This window comes from Danio aesculapii, chromosome 10 (assembly GCF_903798145.1).
Source record: "Danio aesculapii chromosome 10, fDanAes4.1, whole genome shotgun sequence".
NCBI lineage: Eukaryota > Metazoa > Chordata > Actinopteri > Cypriniformes > Danionidae > Danio > Danio aesculapii.
In genome coordinates, this window is record NC_079444.1 from 25,339,210 (window position 1) to 25,348,558 (window position 9,349).

A 9,349-nucleotide genomic window follows, 5' to 3' on the forward strand; every position below is an offset into this window, starting at 1 on the left:
TGACAGCTCAAGTGCCTTTATTGGGACCAGAATACAGCTCATAGCCACTCAGTTAATGTACATGGCTTCTCCTAAAAAAAAAATACAAAAAAAGAGAGAATGGGGGCAGATATTAAATACACAACACTTGAAAAGCTAAGACGGTGACAGGGAAACAAAACAGCCTAATGTCATCATTCATCATCATCCCAGTCCTTCTTTCCTTGTGGAGCTTTGGGTCCACCAGCCGGCTTGGCCATTATTATCTGTGAAGAAAAAAATCAGATACAGTCAGACATGCACAGAGTAAAAGACAGTCCGCTGTGCAGTGCAAAACCCTGTGAAGAAAAAAAGTGTTTTTAGTGCATGCGGCATGCAAGTAAATGTGCCAAAACGCCCAGATGAATTTCAACATGTTACAGTGAGTAATAAGTTAGTGATGTTTGAGAGTTATGAAACTAGAACTCAGACTTACATTCAAACTTATCTCAGACTAATATTTAGCATCATCAGACAACATGACTGTAATTAGTAAACAAAACCATTCTGTCTGTGGGTGTAGACACTTGTAGTCTTTTCTACATCATCCTTGGAGTTCAAGGATGTCAAAACCAGATTATGTATCATATATGTTAATCCAAACTTCAATAACTATGGCTGTTAAACTCATTGGGTCAAGGTGAATTTCCACACAGTGTTCATGCAGCCCGGTTCACTCCAGTGGTTAAGCACTCCAAACAGTGGCATGTTTTTGTGCACCTTTGCTATTATTTTGGATTTCTTATCAATGATGTGCATCAAATTTGTCTGGCTCATCATCCCAACCGTCCTTGTCCCAGTGTCCTTGCTGTTTGGGGGCTTTGGGTCCCCCTGCTGGCTTTGCCATAATGATCTGGCACATACACATCACATTATAATCCAAGAAAACAAAAAACTACAATCCCAAAGAGATAAACATGGAAGGAGAAAAATGGAATGATATACTAATAAGTGAAAGAGATCTAACCTGATCCACACGGAGGACAGTGATGGCTGCATTTGTGGCCAGTTTGATGCCCCAGTACTTGACCAGGTATGGATCGAGGATGCCTGCCTCCATCATGTCTCTCACTGCAGGACCCTCTCCCTAAAACAGTCATTAAAAGCAGCGGTCAAAAAAAAAGTCTGATTATGTGTATTTACACTGTAAAGACGCAATGACCAGGGCAGGAAAAAAAAAATTATAAAAAACTAGCTGACTAAAAGCTGATGATAAAAGATCTGTCTTTTCTCCATATTTGTATTTAATCTTCGCAGGGTATACTTTTTTATTATTTTTGACAAGTTGTTTTACTATAGTTTGACAGAAAAGTTCTGATTTGGCCATCTTCTTTTAATATAGGCTTTTTTAAACCAGTAAGCATCTTAATGCCATTTCTAAGGTGTGATTTTTGCACGTAATGTATGCAACAGTATTATATTAGTTTATATTGGTTATGTGGCGGATGTTGTGCTCTCTCAGTCTCGTTAAACATACTTAAATACTTGTGCTACATGACAACAGATAAGCTTTTTTAGACCTCGTGTATGAGATTGAAGGTTTGGGACTCTACTGAAGTTTGTTTTGAAACGAAAGCTTCAGAGTTGATGTCATTCACTTGTTTTTTAAATGATGCACAACTTGCATTGACAGGTGAAAATCCGATCTTCTTGCTTACACTGCAGAAACAAGGGCAGGGGTGCAATTCAAATATAAATTTCCACATATGAACAAGGCCTGAATCTGATTTGAGTAAATCAGAATCCATGTAATTTTTTCTTGCTTACATGTACATATCTCATCTGTGGCACATCGGAGGGCAAAAAAAATTAGGAATTGATTTACTTGAACTATGCAGTACTGCGTTTCCTCTAGGATTTTTTTCCAGCTGTTTGTGCACAACACTTCTTGCACACCCTCAAATATATGCTGCTCAAGTGCAGATTAATAAACTGATGAAGTGCGATTTAGTGAGTTTATGTAACAAGTATGTCTCCAACATTTATTAGATTTGCTAGGAATAATTTTGAATGTCTCCAATAGACCTACAGAGCGGCATTACTGCGTCCTGAAGTAAAGTGAAACGGCTATAAACTCCAGCAAGATAGTCATTGTATTCAGAACTATAAAACTTATAAATAATAAATAAAGTATAATTATGGAGACTCTGTTCATCTTAACTGAACGCTATGTTGTGTTTGTTAGCCTCACCAATCAGTCAGTCAGCATGTCACCTCAAAGGTTTTGCGCTGTTATAATTCACTTACATGTTAATATGTTTTTGGTGCGATTATAATCCTCTATTAAAAAAAAAAAAAAAAAAAAAAACAACTGAAGGATTTGAATGGGAAGCTGTAATGTAGCCGTGGCGGGACGAATTTTGGTGTGGCACCCCGCCATGGAAGAATGAATGAAGCGGAAACCATGCAGTGTAAATGCCTTGTGTTGAGCCTGTCAGCACCTTATCTGGTTTAAGTCTGCTATGGATGAATAAATTACACAAACTGTATATTGAGTTAGTCATTGAACAATTAGTCCAAACAATTTAAAGAAAAAAAAAAAAGAGACAATAAAGTGATTTGGGACAGCAGCACTCCTCACGGTGTGATGTCACTTATAAATATAGTCCACACAAAAGTGTTTTACTTTCAATTACTAGATTTAAGTAGCAAAGGTTTATATTATAGAGGTATATTTGTAGATAAAGCCAAAAATGCATTTAATGTTTTTTTAATGCATTTACTTACCTGAACAATCTTGTACAAAATTGAATAACCATAGTTCAACATTTACTAATGCATTATCAAAATTTAAAGTTGTGCTTGTTAACATGATCCAACAACAAACATAAATAGCGTTAACAAAGCTGAATCAATTCAATACTGTAATGAATGTTTTCATTTTCTGCTCATGTAAGTAAATACATTAACTAATGGACCATTATTTTTTAAAGATTTACCAATTTTGTTTAAGCCAAAAATCTGAATTTAAAGCTTGTCTTTTTCACTATATTTAAGATTACAGATATTCAAATAGATGTAAAAGCAAAGGATCAATGGAAAGCTAATTCAAACGATTTCAGATTGTCAAATAGAAAAAAATATTGTGGTTTTGTGGTCCTAGGTCACATAAGTGAATAGTGTAACATAGCTAATTTCATCAGTTGTTATAGATGGTGTTGTACTCTCTAAATAATCTAAAAGGCCTTATCTTCAGCCATAAAATATACTTGGTCACTGAGCATTAACACTTTTAAAAATGCAATATCCAGGGTCCTTTTTATTTTTATATGAGGTCGTTTGCCACCAATCGAGCACTCACCTCAATATCAAAGCCTGAGTCTTATTGCCCTCGTGATGCGTGGCGTTACAGTTTGGAGATCAGCTCGTTGCCCTTCACGCCAGAGTTCTCTGCCAAGTGCACGGGGCAGTGCTTCAAACGCCTCTGCGTACTTCTTGATAGCGTACTGCTCCAGGCCTGGGCAGGACTTACAGGACATATTTTTTAAATTATTTTACACTGTTCAGCTTTTGCCAGCAGCAAAATTAAATTAGACTGATGTGCGTACTTCTTCCCTATGAGGTGATGTGCTTCGCCCAGCTCAATTTCAGTGGCACCAGCACCCGGACAAAGACGTGCATCCTGGGGGAAAATAACTCCTGTTAGTGCCACACTTGTCATTTAAGAGACTTTAATTAGAAGCGGTTTTATGTTCGGTTTTAAGTTTTAAACTACCTCACCCTGACAAGGACTTTGAAGGTGTTAACTCCATCATCAATGGCACGCTCAATGTCATCCATCAGGTTATCTGTGGACCCGCGAATGACTAAAGTAGAGATGGCACCGTCCTCTTTATCTAGAAATAGGAGTGACATGAGGTATTTGATATACATTTAGGTCAAGGACATGTTCATTTTTCTAAGATGACTTTAATACCAAAGACTATAGAATATACAAGACACATCACTCATATAGTTTTGAATGGGGGAAAAGTGTAATAGGGCAATTATGGCGAATGAAAGCCCCGCCTACTAGTACAGAAGCCAATCATCGTTCGCTATAGACTGACATTATTGGGGGAGAAGCTCGAACAGACATGTGCTTTTACAGTTTTTGTGGTCAACAATGCACTGGAATCTCAGCGAATACTTTTCTTCACAGACATAAGAAATATCCACATCCCTCCTTTTTTTAATATTAAGATTTTTCTTTGAAATCTGTAATAGGCTACCACTACTAACACGTAATCATTGGTAAAATAATAAGCCTTCAGCAAAACCTGATATTTCCTGCAGGTTTTGACGCAAACTAACAGTGCGTTCACACCGAAAGTGGTAAGAGCGTCCAAGGAGAGCGTCAAAAATCACTACATTGATCTCGTATTTAAGGGGCCGTGTGCAGCATATCAGTTACAATCCTGCATAAAACATGCTCTCTAGCGTGAAAATGTTGCACCACTTCTTATCAATTCATTTATAACAACGGAAGATCACGTTGCATGTGGTGTGGCTTTGCTCCACTATCTGAAATATCCTGAAGCAGCAATACTGTTTGTACTGTCGCATGAGATTCCCGCATTTTTAAAGATAAATATATATAACATTAATGCATATCAGTAACTCGCCAGTAATTATTTAATAAATGTTCCTGTAAGAAAACATAGTAAATAATTGGAATTATTAATATAATAATCTGAACCAAAGTTCACAGGTCTGTGTTCTCTGAACTCCTCTCAAGCGATGACTTCTTCATTCTGACGCGCCGTGCTGCTCCTCACTGCTTATCACTGCAGCTCTCATTGAAACTGCAAAACTGCAGTCGTTGAGTGCCTGAAGTGTCCATCATTCCACACTTCATTTTACCGGTTGAATGTGTGCATCACACCCGGGTAATAAAGTGCACTTACCCATTTGTAAAGTTTTCAGTGTGAATGCACTATTTATACTACAAAATGACAGAATAGTGCATAAGTATGCGTTTTGGGATGCACCTAAAGTATTACTTTCCAAAATATTACTGTCCACAGACATTTAATGAAAGGTAAGCACACACCAATCCACACACCTTGTACGTGTGTAATTTGTAAACACAGGATGAAACATACTATTTCCTTACCATGTTTGAAGACCACAACCTGTGTATCTCCAACCTCAGACAGGTAAACACTGTCACAGCGTCCCATCTCTTCTGGAGGAGGGGAAGTCTGTTTGTCCCAGCAAAAATAAATAGCATTTAGACTGAACACAATGTCTAACACCATTTGGTTTATCACCATCTCATTGCTTCACAAAAAAACGATGCTAAACCAGTCTGCACTCACCAGTCTGGGCAATGCTGTGGCTCCGACAGTTTTGCATAGTCTTCGGAGGTCCCATTTTGAGTTGAGCCTAAGTAAACAACAAAAAAACATCAATAAATATCATACATTTAATGAAATCAAAAAATTATTGACACAATCTGGATGATAAAGTAATATGAACTCTTGCTTACCTGACCACCATGAGCTTGTACTTGTTGGCATAATGAAGAGCCATATCAGCAACTTTGCCCCCAGTCACAACCACACTGGCCCCTGAATCCGCAATAGACTTCACCTGGGCCTCCATCAGGTCCTCCTCTCCTTTACTGAAATTCATGAGCTCATCTGCATTCTTGATAAGTACTGTTCCCTATAAAAACATCACAAAGAATTATTAAAAGCTACAGACCAAAGGAAAACAATGATAACTAACTGCACAATCATACAAATAAAACTCTGTCAATCCTGTAGATGCACAGAATAGACAGTATAAGGGTCTTTCACACAGAAAGCATTTTCCTTTCTAACGTGTTACTTTTCTATTGTTTTCCAATGTAAACATACACTTTTGACGGACTTGTGTGATCATTAAGCTCACATCTTTTTAGGTGCCGTTTCAAGTTAAAAAAATCTTCAACTTTCAAACACCGCACAGCTCATAATTGTCAGTTCCACAGCAGCAGACCAATGAGAAGAGCTCGAAGGTGATGCAACTATTGTAAGTCTTTGTTTACAGGCGCTCATCCGTGTCCAGATACCCTCATGCTCTCTGCTGTGCTTTTTTTTTTAAAGCAATTCTGGACCACTATGTCTCACATTTTTAGAAGCCAAGACGCATTCAGTGTGAATGAGCCTTTAAACAAAACTTGCCCCACCTCTGAGCTGTTCTGATTGGTCCACTGCTGTGGAACTGACAGCGATGAGTGTGAAAGCTTTATTTTTTAACTTGAGTGTCTAAAAATTGTGCCATTCACGTGCGTGACTTTTCAACACACATGAGCCTAATGGTCTCACACGTTCATCCAACGCGTTTACATTGAAACAGAAAAGAAAATAGCGCATTAGAAAGAAAAACGCAACCTGTGTGAATGGCCCCTAAAGCATTCAATTCAATCTGAATTTTCCTACCTTGGTTTCAGTAACCGTGCAGTCAAACGGACAGGAGAACACTGCTATCTTTGCATCTTTTACTGACGTGACATCACCTTCTGCCTCTTTCTTAAACACCATCCCGTGAAGCACAGTAGAAGAGTTCAGTCCACAGCCCTGTAAAAAAAGTGAATACACAAATGAATGTAACATATTGAAACTCTGCACTTCAATAACTGTCTGGTTTAGCTCAGCTACCAAATCAGACCTCTGAAAACTATGTCGAATAGTTCAGACTGCTGATCAAATCACTGGTACAACCCTCCCTACTCTCCAAGAACTGTACTTATCCAGAGCAAGCAGAAGGGCTTCCAAAATCCCTCTGGACCCCTCACACTGCCTCTGAACTTTTACCTTCTGATCAACGCTACAGGAGCACCAGAACAGCCCGACACAGAATTGGTTTCTTCCCTCAGGCAATCCATCGCATGAACACTTGATGATAATAATTATGAAACAAACATCACTACTTGCTTAACTACATACACATATACACTTATACACATTACACACACACACTTTACATGCCCATTCGCACATAACAGCTGCACATATAACATTGTATACAGTAATATACCTGTACATACACTTGTCAATTTGTATATTTGCACTCACTACTTCTATTTGTTTAAATATACTATCTGTTTTTTGTCCTGTCTCTGTAATTCTGTTGCACTGTTGAAGCTGTCACGAAAACAAATTTCTCGTATGTGTGATCATTGCTGACAATAAAGCTCTTTCTGATTCTGATTTAACATAACATGGATTAAAGAAACACCTATGTTCAGTACTACTTACCAAAATTTTGCATACTCTGACATTGTCAACATTGAAACTAGCAGACTCAGGGAAGATGGAGACTGTAAAAAAAAAAAATAAAAATAATAATAAAAAATATATATTAAATTTTATTACACCCAAAATCTAAAGGAACTTTGTAACAGTACAGTAAAGCAATCATGCATTACCGCAGGCCTGTGCGATGAGGTTGGCCAGGAAATCCTCATTGCCGTACTGTTTGCTCATGACAGCAGAGCGGATCATGGCTGTCGCCTCATCCAGGTCGTGCAGATTCTTTGCAGAGGAGCAGACGCAATCAGGCAGAATTTCCAGAGCCTTCTTACAAGCCATCTCATAGCCCTCAATCACCTGGAATAAAAGCATATTTACAGTTAAAAACTTAATTATTAGCCCTCCTGTGTATATTTAATTATTTTTCAAAGATTCCCCAAGTGATGTTTAAGTCACAGTATTTCCTATTATATTAGTCTTCTGGAGAAAGTCTTTCCTTTAGTTTGCAGGAATTATAATAAAAATATTTAAATAAATAACAAAATTGCTATGGTCAATTTCATACGCCCAAATTTATTGACAAACAAAAGTGAGTGCATGCAAACATAACTAGTGACACAGTGCTTCAGATCTGTTGTTGACGGACCTCTGAAACAGACAGGCCCATCCTCAGCAGCTCCTCTGCAAGCTCCAACAGAGCTCCAGCAAACACCAGAACAAAGTTTGTGCCATCGCCTACTTCCTGTTCCTGCATGTGGGACGCCATCACTATCATTTTTGCTGCTGGGTGCTGAACCTTGGGGGAAGGGGAGAAAAGAGAGATATAAATAGACTTCCAAATGATATAAATTAACGCATGCATTACAATTATGATTACTAGTATGTACCTCCAGCTCTCTCAGAATAGTTGCAGCATCATTAGTGACAAACAGTTTCTCCAAGTGGTTGATGACCATTTTGTTCATACCTGTATAAAGTGAAACAAACATGAACAAACGCTACAAAAAATAACCCAATCAAATGCGATTTCATCATCTGCAGGAAATAATCAAGTGGCAAAACACTGTTTTACATTTGTAATAGTTTGGACAAACTGCAACTTAATGTAAATGGGGCATTAAAATGATCTTAAATAACCTCACCATTGGGTCCATAAGCAGTTCTTGTGGTTTGTGCCAATTCCTTGCATGCCTGGATGTTCCTGAAAACAGCTTCCTCAAGACCTGAATAGTGCTGATAGAGGAAAGAAACACACTTGTAAGAGATTGTAGTTTCATAAACAGCAACTGAAACATTAAAGTAGAATATTGTCTAACATTACGCTTCATAATGGTTCTCTACTCGACAAAATGTTATGGATTTTACTATTATATGCTATTTTTCTATTTTGCAAGTTTAATTATTAATCAGCGGTCACCACAGCGGAATGAACCACCAACTTATCCAGCATATTTTTTACGCAGCGGATGCCCTTCCAGCCGTTTCTCTCTCGAATCATATAGGATTCGTTAGGATAATTAGGCTAAAATAAATGCATATTATAAGACAATGAAAGTGTTTTATTTGACCTTGCATGCATATCAGCCCGTTATTGGAGACCTTTAAAACCAAAATATGACCTTTTATAATGCAAAATAGGGGCTCTTTAATTAATTAACTTTTCATTTAAATGACTCTTAAAAACTTTACCATGTACTCAGGGATGAATTAACATCTAAACTAGCTGCAAAAAATGTATACACCCTACACACCATAAGACATGGTTAATTCATGTATCTTAATTAGACTTTTTAATTATTATTGCTATTGTAATCGTTATAATTTTCAAATGTATTATCTGTTTTTTTCTTTCTTTTTTGTCATTTATTTATTATTTACTGTATATTTTATTAATTTACTGATGTTATTATATTACATATCTTATACATATTAAAAAGTTTGGCTATACTGTACTAAATGCCATGCCAATAAAGCAACTTAAACTTAAATAATAATAATAATATATTGTAAAATGTTCTTATTAAACTAATAAAAAAAAATCTGTGTTTTTAAAACACAAATAAAAACTGTAGAGATATGTTGTATATGAAAGTTGCAATATGCTCATTGAG

General features: G+C 37.1%; 1 pseudogene; it reads right to left on the reverse strand.

Moving 5' to 3' along the window:
* Nucleotides 1-8,467, reverse strand: LOC130236645 (T-complex protein 1 subunit theta-like; annotated as a pseudogene).
* Nucleotides 8,468-9,349: the final 882 nt, after the last annotated feature.